The sequence below is a fragment of the Tasmannia lanceolata genome, unplaced genomic scaffold (assembly GCF_043159265.1).
Source record: "Tasmannia lanceolata isolate RefF3 unplaced genomic scaffold, GAP_Taslan_0.1 ptg000007l, whole genome shotgun sequence".
NCBI lineage: Eukaryota > Viridiplantae > Streptophyta > Magnoliopsida > Canellales > Winteraceae > Tasmannia > Tasmannia lanceolata.
Window position 1 is genome coordinate 21303376 of NW_027518684.1, and position 16711 is coordinate 21320086.

At 40.2% G+C, this 16711-nt stretch overlaps 1 long non-coding RNA gene across 1 annotated transcript; it reads right to left on the reverse strand.

Moving 5' to 3' along the window:
• Nucleotides 1-12085: 12085 nt before the first annotated feature.
• Nucleotides 12086-15994, reverse strand: LOC143881139 (uncharacterized). The gene is made up of 2 exons (XR_013251871.1): nt 12767-15994; nt 12086-12609 (listed from the first exon to the last, which is right to left on the reverse strand). It is a non-coding gene; the product is annotated as an uncharacterized LOC143881139 (long non-coding RNA).
• Nucleotides 15995-16711: the final 717 nt, after the last annotated feature.

The following is a 16711-nucleotide window of genomic DNA, read 5'->3' on the forward strand; positions in this document are numbered from 1 at the left end:
GCGACATAGTATCCGAAGCGACCTTATATTTGAAAGAAAAATAGTTTCCGTGGAGACATTATATCCGAAGGCAACATAGTATCCGAAGAGACATTGTAGCTAAAAGGCAACTTTGTATCCAAGATGACTTTATATCTGAGGCAACATTGTATTCGGGGCAACATTTTATCCGAAGGCGACGTAGTATCCGGGGCGACCTTGTATCCGAATGCAAAAAAGTATCCACGGCTTCATTGTATCCGAGGGGACATTATATCCGAAGGCAACATAGTATCCGAAGCGACATTGTAGCCGAAGCTACATTGTATCCGAGGCAACATTGTAACCGAGGAGACATTTTATCCGACGGCGACATAGTATCCGAAGGCAACATTGTAACCGAGGCGACATAGTATCCGAGGCTACATTGTAACCGAGGCGATATTATATCCGAACGCAACATTATTTTCGATGCGACATTGTAGGAGAAAGCAACATAGTATCTGGGGCTAGATTGTATCCGAGGCAACTTTATATCCGAGCAAACATTGTACCCAGGCGACATTGCATTCGTAGGCGACATAGTATCCGAAGCGACCTTATATCCGAAAGCAAAATAGTATTCGAGGCTAGATTGTATCTGAGGCGACATTATATCTGAAGGTAACGTCGTATCCAAAGCGACATTGTAGCTGAAGGTAACATAGTATTCGAGGCACCACTGTATCCGAGGCGACTTTATATCCGAGGCAACATTCTATCCGAGGCGTCATTGTATCCGACAACGACATAGTATCCGAAGCGACCTTATATTTGAAAGAAAAATAGTTTCCGTGGAGACATTATATCCGAAGGCAACAGAGTATCCGAAGAGACATTGTAGCTAAAAGGCAACTTTGTATCCAAGATGACTTTATATCTTAGGCAACATTGTATTCGGGGCAACATTTTATCCGAAGGCGACGTAGTATTCGGGGCGACCTTGTATCTGAATGCAAAAAAGTATCCACGGCTTCATTGTATCCGAGGCGACATTATATCCGAAGGCAACATAGTATCCAAAGCGACATTGTATCCGAGGCAACATTGTAACCGAGGAGACATTTTATCCGACGGCGACATAGTATCCGAAGCGACCTTATATCCGAAAGAAAAATAGTATCCGAGGTTAGTTTGTATCCGAAACGACATTATATCCGAAGGCAACATAGTATCCGAAGCGACATTGTAGCCGGAGGGCAACATTGTATCAGAGGCGACTTTATATCAGAGGAAACATTATATCCGAGGCTACATTGTAACCGAGGCAACATTACATCCGAAGGCAACATAATAGCCAATGAGACATTGTAGCCGAAGGGAACATAGTATCCGTGTCTACATTGTATTCGAGGCAACTTTATATCCGAGCCAACATTGTATCTAGGCAACATTGTATCTGTAGGAGACATAGTATCCGAAGCGTCCTTCAATCCGAAAGCAAAATAGTATCTGAGGCTACAATGTATCTAATGGGACATTATATCCGAAGAAAACATAGCGAAGCGACATTGCGGCCGAAGGCAACATAGTATCCGAGGCACCATTATATCCGAGGCGACTGCATATCCGAGACAACAATGTACCCGAGACGATATTGTATTCCAGACGACAATATATCCGAAGAGACATTGTAGCCGAACAGCAACATTATATCCCAGGCGAATTTATATCAGAGGCAACATTGTATCCGGGGCAAGATTATATCCGAATGCAACATAGTATTAGAAGCGAAATTGTAGCCGGAGGGCAACAGTCTATCCGAGGTGACTTTATATCAGAGGCAACATTGTATCCGAGGCTACATTTTAACTGGGGCGAGAATGTATCCAGAGGCAGCATTGTATCCAAACTGACCCTGAATCTGAAAACAAAATAGCATATGAGCTACATTGTATACGAGGCGATATTTTATCCGATGGCAACATAGTATCCGAACCGATATTGTACTCGAAGACAACATAGTATCCGGGGCGACTTTATATCCGAGTCAACATTGTATCCGAGGTGACATTGTATCCGACGACGACCTTATATCCGAAAGTAAAATAGTATCGGATGCTACAATGTATCCGAAATGACATTATATCCGAAGGCAACATAGTATCCGAAGCGACATTGTGGCCGAGGTGACATTGTATCCGAGGTGACATTGTATCCGACGACGACCTTATATCCGAAAGTAAAATAGTATCTGATGCTACATTGTATCCGAAACGACATTATATCCGAAGGCAACATAGTATCCGAAGCGACATTGTGGCCGAAGGGCAACATTGTATCCGAGGCGACTTTATATCCGAGGTAATATTGTATCCAGGGCGACATTGTATCCAAAGGCGACATAGTATCCGAAGCGCCCTTGTATCCGAAAACAAAATAGTCTCCGAGGCAACATTATATCCGAAGGCAACATAGTATCCGAAGACAACATAATATCCGAGGCAACATTGTATCCGAGACGACTTCATATCCTAGGCAACATTGTAAACGACTTTATATCCTGGGCAACATTGTAAAACGACGAAGACAAAGTATCCGAGGCGACTATATATCCGAAAGCAAAAAAGTATCTGAGGCTAGATTATATGCAAATCAACATTATATCCTAAGGCAACATAGTATCCAAAGCGACATTGTAGCTGAAGGGCAACATTGTATCCGGGGCGACCTTCTATCCGAAGCCAACATAACATTCGAAGGCGACCTTCTATGCAAAAGAAAACTAATAGCCAACGGTACAATCAATCCGAGGCGACTTTATATCCGAAGGCAACATAGAATTCGAAGCGACATTGTTGTCGCTTGGCATCATAGTATCCGAGGCGACTTTATATCCGAGGCAACATTGTATCCGAGGCGACATTATATCCGAAGGACACATGGTATCCCAAGCGACATTGTATTCGAGGCGACTTTATATCCGACGCAACATTGTATCTGAGTCGACATTGCATCCAAAGGCGACAGTATCGGAACCGACTTGTATCCAAAAAAAAATAGTATCCGGCTACATTGTATCTGAGGAGACATTATATCCCGAATACAACATATTGTAGCCAACGGTAACAAAGTATCTGAGGCTACATTGTATCCGAGGCGACTTTATATCCGAAGCAACATTCTACCGGAGGCGACATTGTATCGGACGGTGACATAGTATCCGAAGCGACCTTGTATTTGAAAGAAAAATAGTATCCGACGCTACATTTCATCCGAGGAGACATTATATCCGAAGGCAACATAGTATCCGAAGAGACATTGTAGCCGAAAGGCAATTTTGTATCCGAGATGACTTTATATCTGAGGCAACATTGTATCCGGGGCGACATTGTATTCGAAGACGACGTAGTATCCGCGGTGACCTTGTATCCGAATGCAAAATAGTATCCACGGCTACATTGTATCCGAAGGCGACATTGTATCCGAAGGGGACATTATCCGAAGCGACCTTGTATTCGAAAGCAAAATATCTGAGGCTACATTGTATCCGAGGCGACATTATATCCGAAAGCAACATAGTATCCGAAGCAACAATGTAACCGAAGGCAACATAGTATCCGAGGGTACATTGTATCCAAGGCGATTTTATATTCGATGCGACATTGTATCCGAGGCGACAAGTATCCGAAGCGACCTTGTGCCCTAAAGAAAATATTATCCGAGGCTACATTGTAATCGAGGCGATATTATATCTGAGGGCAACATAGTATCTGATTCGACATTGTAGCCGAAAGCAACATAGTATCTAATGCTACATTGTATCCAAGGCGACTATATATCCGAACCAAAATTGTGCCCAGGCAACATTGTATCTGTAGGCGACATAGTATCCGAAGCGACCTTATATCCGAAAGCAAAATAGTATCCGAGGTAACATTATATCTGAGGCGACATTATATCTGAAAGTAACATAGTATCCGAAGCGACATTGTAGAAAAAGGTAACATAGTATCAGATGCACCATTGTATCCGAGGAGACTTTAAATCCTAGCCAACATTGTATTTGAGGCGACAATGTATCGGAAGGCGACAGTATCCGAAGCGACCTCATGTCCGAGAGCAAAACAGTATTTGAGGCTACATTGTATCTGAGGCGACATTATATTTGAAGGCAACATAGTATCCGAAGCGACATTATAACCGAAGGCAACATAGTATCTAAGCCTGCATTGTATCCGAGGCGACTTTATATTTGAGGCAACATTGTATTCGTTGGCGATATTGTATCCGAAGCGACCTAGTATCCTAAAGCCTAACAGTATCTAAGGCTACATTGTATCCGACACGACATTATATCTGAAGGCAACATAGTATCCGAAGCGACATATTAGCAGAAGGGCAACATTGTATCCGAGGCGACTTTATATCCGAGGCAACATTGTATCCGTAGACGACTTTATATCCTAGGCAACATTGTAAACGACGGAGACAAAGTATCTGAAGCGACAATATATCCGAAATCAAAAAAGTATTTGTGGCTACATTATATGCAAATCGATATTATATCCTAAGACAACATACTATCCGAAGCAACATTATATCCGAAGGCGACATAGTATCCAAAGAGACATTGTAGCCGAAGGGTAATTGTGTATCCGAGGCGACTTTATATCTGAGGCAACATTGTATTCGGAGCGACATTGTATCCGAAGGCGACATAATATCCGCAGCGACCATGTATCTGAATGCAAAATAGTATCCACGGCTACATTGCATCCGAGTCGACATTATATCCGAAGGCAACATAGCATCCGAAGCGACATTGTAGCTGAAGCTACATTGTATTCGAGGCAACTTTATATCCGACGCAACATTGTATCCGAGGAGACATTGTATCCGACGGCGACATAGTATCCGAAGCGACCTTATATTCGAAAGAAAAACAATATCCGAGGCTACTTTGTATCCGAAACGACATTATATCCTAAGGCAACATATTATCCGAAGCGACATTATAGCCGGAGGGCAACATTGTATCCGATGCGACTTTATATCAGAGGCAACATTATATCCGATGCGAGATTATATCCGAATGCAACATAGTATTAGAAGCCAAATTGTAGCCGAGGGAAACATAGTATCCAACATAGTATCCGAGGCAACATTATATCCTAGGCGACATTGTATCGGAAGCGACCTTGTTTCCGAAAGCAAAATAGTATCTCAGGCTACATTGTACCCGAGGCGACATTATATCCGTAGGCAACATAGTATCCAAAGCGACATTGTAGCAGAAGGGCAACATTGTATTTAAGGTGTCCTGCTTTCCGACGCAACATTTTATCCGAGGTGACAATGTATCCGAAGGCGACAAAGTTTCTAAAGCAACCTTGTATCCGAAAGCAAAATAGTATTCGAAGCTACATTGTATTCAAGGCAACATTATATCCGAAGGCAACAAACAATCTGACGCAACAATGTAACCGAAGACAACATAGAATCTGAGACTACATTATATCCAAAGCAACTTTCTATTCAAGACAACATTGTCTCTGAGGCGACATTGTATCCGAAGGCGACATAGTATCCGAAGCGACCTAGTACACGAAAACAAATATTATCCGAGGCTACATTGTAACCGAGGCGATATTATATCAGAACGCAACTTAAGTTCTGATGCGACATTGTAGCAGAAAGCAACATATTATCTGAGGCTACATTGTATCCAAGGCGACTTTATATCCGAGCAAACATTGTACCCAGGCGACATTGCATTCGTAGGCGACATAGTATCCGAAGCGACCTTATATCTGAAAGCAAAATATTATCCGAGGCTAGATTGTATCTGAGGCGACATTATATCCCAAGGTAACGTCGTATCTAAAGCGACATTGTAGCCGAAGGTAACATAGTATATGAGGTTACATTGTATCCGAGGTGACTTTAAATCCTAGACAACATTGTATTTGAGGCGACATTGTATCCGAAGGCGAAATAGTATCCGAAGCGACCTTGTATTCGAAAGCAAAATATCTGAGGCTACATTGTATCCGAGGCGACATTATATCCGAATGCAACATAGTATCTGAAGCGACAATGTAACCGAAGGCAATATAGTATCCGAGGGAACATTGTATCGAAGGCGACTTTATATTCGATGCGACATTGTATCCGAGGCGACTTAGTATCCGAAGCGACCTTGTGCCCTAGATTGTAACCAAGGCGATATTATATCCGAGGGCAACATAGTATCCGGTGCGACATTGTGGCCGAAAGCAACATAGTATCTGAGGCTACATTGTATCTGAGGCGACTATATATCCGAGCCAAAATTGTACCCAGGCAACATTGTATTTGTAGGCGACATAGAATCCGTGACTACATTATATCCGAGGCGAAAATAGTATCCGAAAGCAAAATAGTATGCGAGGCTACATTTTATCTGAGGCGACCTTATATCTAAAAGTAACATAGTATCCAAAGCAACATTGTAGCTGAAGATAACATAGTATCGGATGCACCATTGTATCTGAGGCGACTTTAAATCCTAGCCAACATTGTATTTGAGGTGACAATGTATCGGAAGGCGACAGTATCCGAAGCGACCTCTTGTCCTAGAGCAAAACAGTATTTGAGGCTACATTGTATCCGAGGCGAAATTATATCCGAAGTGACCTATATGGGAGAGGAAAACAGTATCCGAGGCTACAATGTATCCCAGGAGAAATTATATCCGAAGGCAACATAGTATCTGAAGCGACATTGTATCCGAAGGCAACATTGTATCTGAGGCAATATTGTACCCGGGGCGACATTGTATCCAAAGGGGACATAGTATCCGAAGCGCCCTTGTATCCGAAAACAAAATAGTATCCGAGGCAACATTATATCTGAAGCGACATTGTAGCCGAAGACAACATAATATCCGAGGCAACATTGTATCCGAGAACATAATATCCGAGGCAACATTGTATCCGAGACGACTTTATATCCTAGGCAACATTGTAAACGACGGAGACATTATCCGAAGCGACTATATATCCGAAAGCAAAAAAGTATCTAAGGCTAGATTATATGCAAATCGACATTATATCCTAAGACAACACAGTATCCGAAGCGACATTGTAGCTGAAGGGCAACATTGTATCCGGGGCGACCTTCTATCCGAAGCCAACATAACATCTGAAGGCGACCTTCTATGCAAAACAAAAATAATAGCCGAGGCTGCAATCTATCCGAGGCGACTTTTTATCCGAAGGTAACATAGTATCCGAAGCGACATTGTTGCCGAAGGCATCATAGTATCCGAGGCGACATTATATCCGAGGCAACATTGTATCCGAGGCGACATTATATCTGAAGAAAACATAGTATCCCAAGCGACATTATAACCGAAGGCAACATATTATCCGAGGCTACATCGTATCCAAGGCGACTTTATATGCGAGGCAACATTGTATCCGTTGGTGACAGCAAAATAGAATCAGACGCTACATTTTATCCGACACGACATTATATCCGAAGGCAACATAGTATCCGAAACGACGTTGTAGCAGAAGGGCAACATTGTATCCGAGGCGACATTCTATCCGAAAACGACATAGCATCCGAAGCGACCTTGTATCCGAAAACAAAATAGTATCCGAGGCTACATTGTATCCGAGGCGACTTTATATCCGAAGGCAACATAGTATCCGAAAAGATAATGTACCTGAAGGCAACAGAGTCTGAGGCGACATTGTATTCGAGGCGACTTTATATCCGAGGCAACATTGTATCCGAGGCGACTTTGCATCCAAAGGCGACAGTATCGGAACCGACTTGTATCCAAAAAAAAATAGTATCCGACTACATTGTATCTAAGGAGACATTATATCCCCAATACAACATATTGTAGCCGACGGTAACAAAGTATCCGAGGCTACATTGTATCCGAGGCAACTTTATATCCGAAGCAACATTCTATCCGAGGCGACATTGTATCCGATGGCGACATAGTATCTGAAGTGACCTTGTATTTGAAAGAAAAATAGTATCCGACGCTACATTGTATCCAAGGCGACATTATATCCGAAGGCAACATAGTATCCGAAGAGACATTGTAGCCAATAGGCAACTTTGTATCCGAGATGACTTTATATCTGAGGCAACATTGTATCCGTGGCGACATTGTATCCGAAGACGACGTAGTATCCGCAGCGACCTTGTATCCGAATGCAAAATAGTATCCACGGCTACATTGTATCCGAGGCGACATTATTTCCGAAGGCAACATAGTATCCGAAGCGACATTGTAGCTGAAGCTACATTGTATCCGAGGCAACTTTATATCCGACGCAACATTGTATCTGACGGCGACATAGTATCCGAAGCGACCTTATATCCGAAAGAAAAACAGTATCCGAGGCTAGTTTGTATCCAAAACGACATTATATCCGAAGGCAACATAGTGTCCGAAGCGACATTGTAGCCAGAGGGCAACATTGTATCCGAGGCGACTTTATAGCAGAGGCAACATTGTATCCGAGGCTACATTTTAACCAAGGAGACATTACATCCGAAGGCAACATAATATCCGATGCGACATTGTAGCCGAAGGGAACATAGTATCTGTGGCTATATTGTATCCAAGGCAACTTTATATCCAGGCCAACATTGTATCTAGGCAACATTGTATCCGTAGGAGACATAGTATCTGAAGCGACCTTGTATCCAAAATACTATCTGAGGCTACAATGTATCTGATGGGACATTATATCGGAAGCCAACATAGCGAAGCGACATTCCGGCCGAAGACAACATAGTATCCGAGGCACCATTATATACGAGGCGACTTCATATCCGAGGCAACATTTTATCTGAGGCGACATTGTATCCGAATGCGACATAGAATCCGAAGCGACCTTGTATCCGAAAGCTAAATAACATCCGAGGCTACATTGTATCCGTGGAGACGGTATATCCGAAGGCAACATAGTATCCGAAGGAAACATAGTATCCGTAGCGACAATGTAACCGAAGGAAACATAGTATCCGATGCGACATTGTAGCCGAAGGGCAACATTATATCCGAGGCAACATTTTATCAGAGGCTACATTGTATCCGAATGTGACATTGTATCCGAAGGCGACAGAGTATCCGAAGCTGGTCATCTCAACAAACCAATCAAAGAATCAAAGAATTAATAAAAATGGTTTGCGGAAGAAAAGGGGCTTATAGGCTCGAGAGATCAATTGTCCTTACCTACAGCCTGTGTCCAATGAAATCAACTCTCATAAGAGCGTTGACTTCAGAGTGTCGTCGACAACATCTTTCTCTTTCTGTTTGTTGGTTGAAAACTATTTTTCCTTAGATTTTTTAAATCGTCTTATTAGCTTTGAAAATAAGCTGAAAATGTTTTATTTTGTCTGAGAGATTTGAAGACTTCGTTGAAAAAGTTTTTTAAATAGTTTGAAAATTTTATTTACAAGGTTTGACTGGACTTGGGAGGGCCCAAGCTGCCTACGTACCCCGTGGAAGAGGATCAAGCCAACGTAGTTCGGAAACAGCTTTTCCAAAATACATTTTTAGTTTTTTTCAAGTTTTTAATTTTTTGTTCTTTTAAAATTTTTCAATGCTTTTGGATTTTCAAAGATATTTTCACCCTTTCAGCTAAAGGGAACCTATATAACCATATCCCAGGATCTACAGCCCGGCGGAGTATCAACACTAAAGGACATAATCTGTATAGCCTAAAGGGGAAATCCTAAAGAAATGAACTAGTGCCCCAAGGTGTATGATATGATCCCAAGAAAATAAAACTCTAACAAAACGACACAAATAAATCGATATTATCATCAAAATGATATACTAGAATATCCATACATGCACTTAAACAAAGATATAGCCAACTATCTATATAATTTTTACTCTTAATGCAATATAAACAGGGTTTTATAACCCCTCCTATCAAATAAGCCCATTCAAAGTATAATACGTGCACACCATATGTATTAAAAAAAAATCTTTGTAAGCACATATGTTCATATCAAATTAGTTGTACATGTTATCACATCCTTCTCCTATATTGATTATATCAAACATTACTTTCAACCAACTATTGAAATTATTAACTCATTTAAGCATACAGACATATCAGTATTTATTTAAATCTAAAAGTCAGAGCCAAAAGTTAAGTTGAATTCTAATCTAATGCCTTGTACTGTTGCACCAACCATTATGTAATCCAGGGTTCAAAATAAATCCTAGTATGAAAACATACTCTATAGTTGCAAACATTCAAATTCATAATTCACCTAAAATGCTTATTGCATAGCAAATATATGAAAAGGAAAAGCACAAATGACATGTGTCCACAAAAATATGATACTACGCCTGTTGAAATTTTTCTTTTTGTTGTCCATAATTCACTTTCGATTCCAGATAAAAAAATAAATACCCAAATTATCTGTAATTTTCTTCATCGATTTTACTCATTAATGAACCATTAAACTTGATTCATTCAGTACATGTTAAAAAACCAGTTTTTTTAACTAATAAGACTCTGTATCTCTAAAAAAAAGGAATACGTCAAATAGTCAAACATTTACCAATACTTTACTAAAAAAAAAGGACTCCCTCTAACACCAGTTAACACAATTATAACCTAGACAAAATGAATGAAAAAGAACCTTGACCAAATAAAGTGCAACTCCTAATTTAATTCGGTCATACTGAAATTTGCGAGTAAACAATATGATATCAGACAATAAAATTCTAATGTATTGACAATTATGATCCATTTGGAAATCATGATAGAACAAACAAACCTTAAACAATGATACAGGGATAAATAATCTCAATGAACAATTACAATAATCAGTTGTAATTTCTTTACCTGATTTTAGAATCATAATACAACTAAAAACGCCTTCTTGGTCCTATCCAAGATCAATATTAAAAAAAATTATGCAATAAATTTTTTAAACAGAATGCTTATGATAACCTTAAAAAATTTAAAAAAAAATTCAAATGTAACTCTCAATTTCTTAAATACTCATTTAAAAACCTAAAAAAAAATGCAATTTCCATTTGATAAGCCCATTGTTTGCTCAAAAACGCATTCCTTCTGTCAATACAGACAGCCCAAAGACCCCTCCATAGTCTAGTTCAACCACTTATTATATAAATGAAACTTATCAAGCAGCAAAATACACAATGTGATTCACTAAAGAATAACAACTATACTTCAGTTACCCATACATAATACAACTCCAAAACAATTTCTATCTCTTCTCTTCCTTTTTTTTTAAGACAGATTACCTTGAAATAGCAATCCAAGCTTCAAAATTAGTATTCAAGACAACAAAGATCAGATATATGATTAATGGAATCAAGCAACACAATGAAATCTCATAACCAACATAAAAACAGTTAATTTGATGTCACTCTCTTTACCAAGGAATTAAGCTAATTGAATGCATCTAATCTAAAGTGTCATTTTGACATGATTAATCAATGAACTCCATTTGTGTAAGACATAAATCAATGGAACTACATCATCATCCTAATTGAACAATATGGGCTTAAGTTCATCGACACCACTTTAAAATGGTAATACCCCCACAAACAGGTTAGCAAAAAGTATAGGTGTAAACAGTTTAGCCAACAACATTAATAAAGTAATACTTTACACTAAAAAATCAAAATGTGGATGTAATCATTACCTTGTTCCTATTCTAAACACATTTCAATCTACATGACTAGCAGCTCACAAATTTCATTTCAATTCTCGCGTGCCAAGAATAAAATCTTTTAAAGCAATTGAGGCTATCCAATCAATGAATTTTGAGATGCATCAAAATGGTTCCAATGAATTTTTAAACTCTACCAAATAATTTTATCAACATTTGACATTTGTACCAATTTTACCTTCATAAAAGAAAAATGTTCAACATTAGAATTCAAGAGAAAATGAACTGAACAGGCTGAATCTTCATAACAATCCGTGGTGGTATACAACTATTATATGCAAAGAATCACAGTCACTCAGAGAATTGAGTACATTTCATACTACAATTAATATTATGGTATTCAACGAAGACAGGTTAAACTCATCAGGAAGCCACTTTGCCCAAATGAGTATAAAGCCACACCGACAAAGATAAAACATAAAATTAAAAGATCAACATTTGATGACTCAAATATCTCAAGAGGGTGTTACTCTTCAAGTGACAACTCTATCTTAAACAAAGGTTGCTCATGTCACATGAATCCGAATGGAAATTAAAACATGTATGGTCTGGTAATGGATTACAAGAGCATCTTGGTTGTAGCTACCACAAACAAAATAAGTGAAATCAAGCTAAAAGTGTACAAGAGATAGAATGTGGGTGTCTCCCATCTTATCAGAATCAATAATGTGAAATGGTAGGTACATCACCATAAGGTAATAGCAGCTTTTCATCCAAAGCATTACATATAATTCTCTCTACCTACCACATTTATGGATTTCAGTCATGCTCTTAGAAACTGCCCCCTAACCTCAAAGGCACTTGTTGATACTAGGAAAAGGCAGGAATGGGTTCCAAAGCTGAATAAGTCTCAAACTCCAAATCAGCAGAGCAAGTGGGAAGAAGAAAAGGAGCAATTCAACAAAGAGATCATTGCTGAAATGAACCAAAATAGAACTCAGAAAGTTGCTGAAGTGCCAAAACTAAAGGGACTAACATTGGCAAATGCTTTCAGTGCCCTGGAAAATGTAGAAGCAGAAGATAGAAAGGAAGCTAATAAAGATTCAGCAGGTACAATTAATACAAACTATACCATGGCTGATCCTCAGGAGACAATGATGGGGACTACGGAGGCAGACCATCCCAAAGCTCCTCACATACCCGACAATTCAGGTCAAGATTCTGATGTCAAGAACATGCCGGGGACTACAGTAAATCAGACTGAAATTCGCACCTCTCCAAAGAAAATCACGCAGGATAACGATGAAGATAACCAAAGGAGCAGTGATTCTGAGACCCAAGTGTTTGCTCCAATGGGAGCCCAAACCCACCTCTATCCAATTCCAAATGAAAATAATAGGGGCTTGGAACATTAGGGGGCTCTACTCTAGCTCCAAAAGATCCGAAATCTCCAATCTCATCAGAAAAACCAGGATCCCAATTTGTTGCCTCATGGAGACCAAGGCCAAAGTAAATAAATTCAAGGAGTACTCAAATGAAATTCAAGAAAACTGGAGCTCATATGGCAACTACTTGAGTGTAATTAAAGGCAGGGTCTGGATTATTTGGGAACCTGATAGAATTCAGCTCAATATCATCAAAGAAACCAGCTAGCTGATTCATTCAGAATTCACTGTCATTCAAACTGCTCAATCCTTCTTCCTGACAGCAGTATATGGTCATAACTACGGGGTGGATAGAAGAAATATGTGGGGGGAGCTAGAGCAATTTGCCGTATCGATTCAGCTTCCTTGGACGGTTGTCGGGGACTTCAACTCTGTTAGATATCCTAGTGATCGAATCAATGGTGCAATGCCAAAAGCTATGGATATGGAAGACTTCAATAATTGCATTGCAAGCTGCTCTCTTACTGACCTTAGATCAATTGGCAGCCCATTCTCCTCGAACAACAGATCTGCTTCTGAAGAGAAAATGTTTGCTCGCCTTGATGGAGCTACTGTAAATGATCTGTGGATTCATTCTTTCCGTGCTCTTTTGCTGAATATCTCTCTCCTGATATCTCAGACCATAGCCCCATCATTATGCACCTCAAGGATCAAAGTAGTCTTGAGCCCAAGCCCTTCAAGTTCATGAATATGTGGCTTGAGGACATGTCGCTTCATCCCATAGTTGAGAAAGCCTGGGCTACCAAATTCAGGGGGAATCCCATGTACAGACTAGTCCTCAAACTGAGAGAAGTAAAGAAGCATATTAGAGTATGGAATCTGAAAGTTTTCGGAAGAATTGATATCAAAGCTCCCATTGTGAGGCAAGAATTAGAAAAAGCTCAGGAAAAGCTACTCTCCAATCCCTCAGACCCCCAGTGCATTGAGCAAGAAAACAAGTTGAGAGAAGAGTTCATAAATGTGCTCAAACTAGAGGAAATGCTAGCTTGGCAGAAATCAAGACACAATTGGTTACAATTGAGAGACTCTAACACCAAAATTTTATATTCTGCTATTAAAGCCAGGCATAGTGTAGACAAAATCAGTGCGATCAAAAATGAAGAGGGGGAGTTGAAAACTTTGCCAAAAGAAATATCTGAGATTCTCATCGGACACTTCCAAAACATTCTGAACAATGGCAAAGATACTAAGCTAGAACCACCTGACCCAATCCGGTTCATCTCTAATGACGAATCTGAGCTTCTTACTAGAGATGTCACAAGTGAAGAGATCGAAAATGCTGTTCTATCCGCTGATGGGGACAAGGCTCCTGGACCAGATGGCTTTAATGCATAGTTGCAAAAGTTCATATCTCATCAAATACGTACCAGGGGATAATAGCCACAGATTATGCATAGTTGCAAAAGTTCTAAGCGAAAGCATCATCAGATCGAAAGTTATCACAAATCATATGAAATTTGCATCAATTTTGAACAAAATCTCATCCATACATTTTCAGGCAAGCATCACAGCACAAAAAAAAAAATCATCACAACTCAAGAAAACTACTTCAAATTCCAAATAACATCACAACCATATTCCATCACATCACAAAGGTATTGTTGCCGATCATAAAAAAATAACCAAAATCAAGTGGATTTATCAGCAAAAAATTACCTTCTTTGATTCCTTTGGAGTTACCTCTAATAATGAACTTGAAGCGACATTGTATCCGAAGGCCACATAGTATCCGAAGCGACCATGTATCCAAAAGCAAAATAGTATCCGAGCCTACATTGTATCCTAGGCAACAACATATCCGAAGGAAACAAAGTATCCAGAACGACATTGTAGCAGAAGGCAACATAGTATCCGAAGCTAAATTGTATCCGAGGCGACTCCATATCCGAGGCAACGTTATATCCGAAGCGACATTGTATCCAATGGCAACTATGTTTCCGAAGCGACCTTGTATCCGAAAGAAAAATAGTATCTGAGGCTACATTGTATCCGAGCCGACATTATGTCCAAAGGCACCATAGTACCCGAAGCGACATTGTAGCGGAAGGGCAACATTGTATCCGAGGCAACATTCTACCCGGGGTGACATTGTATCCGAAGGCTACATATCATCTGAAGGCGACCTTCTATCCAAAAGCAAAATATTATCCGAGGCTACATTGTATCCGAGGTGACATTATATCCGAAGGCAATATAGTACCCGAACCTACATCGTAGCCGAAGGCATCAAAGTATCTGAGACTACATTGTATCCGAGGCAACAATGTATCCGAGGCGACATTATATCCGAAGGCGACATAGTATCCGAAGGGACCTTATATCCGACAGCAAAATAGTATCTGAGGCAACAATATATCCGAAGGCAACATAGTATCCGAGGCGACATTGTAGCCGACAGTAACAGAGTATCCGAGGCTACATTAAATCCGAGGCGACTTTATATCCGACGCAACATTCTATTCGAGGCGACATTGAATCCAAAGGCGACATAGTATCCGAAGCGACCTTGTATCCGAGGCTACATTGTATCCGAGGCGAGATTATATCCAAAGGCAACATAGTATCCGAAACGACATTGTAGCCGAAGCCAACATAGTATCTGAGGCCACATTGTATCCGAGGCGACTTTATATCCGAGGGAAAATTGTATCTGAGGCGACATTGTATCCGACGGCGAAATAGTATCAGAAAGCAAAATAGTATCTGAGGCTACATTGTATCCGATGCGACATTATATCCGAAGGAAACTTAGTATCCGAAGCGACATTGTAGCCGAAGGGCGACATTGTATTCGATGCGACATTGTATACGAAGGCGACATAGTATCCGAAGCGACTTTGTATCCGAAAGCAAAATAGTATACGAGGCTACATTGTATCCGGGGCAACATTATATCCGAATGCAACATAGTAACCAAAGCGACATTGTAGCCGAAGGCAACATAGTCTCCGAGGCAACATTGTATCCGATGCGACTTTATATCCGAGGCGACATAGTATCCGAAGCGACCTTGTATCCGAAAGTAAAATAGTATCAGAGGCAAGTTTATATCTGAAGGCAACAAGTATCCAAAGCGACATTGTAGCATAAGGCAATATAGTATCCGAGCCTACATAGTCTCCGAGGCGATTTTAAATCCGAGGCGACATTATATCCGAAGGCGATATTGTAATCGAAGCGACCTTGTATCCGAACAAAATATTATCCGGGGCTACATTGTATCCGAGGCGACATTATATCAGAAGGCAACATAGTATCCGAAGTGACATTGTAGTCGAAGCCAACATAGTATCCGAAGCAACATTGTAGCCGAGTCGACTTTATATCCGATGCAACAATGTATCCGAGGCGACATAGTATCCGAAAGCAAAAAAGTATCTGAGGGTACATTATATGCAAAGGCAACATAGTATCCGAAGCCACATTGTAGCCAAAGGGCAACATTGTATCTTGTATCCGAGGCAACTTTATATCCGACGCAACATTGTATCCGAGGAGACATTGTATCCGACGACGACATAGTATCTGTAGCTACCATATACCCGAAAGAAAAACAGTATCCGAGGCTACTTTGTATCAGAAACGACATTATATCCGAAGGCAACATAGTATCCATAGCGACATTGTAGCCG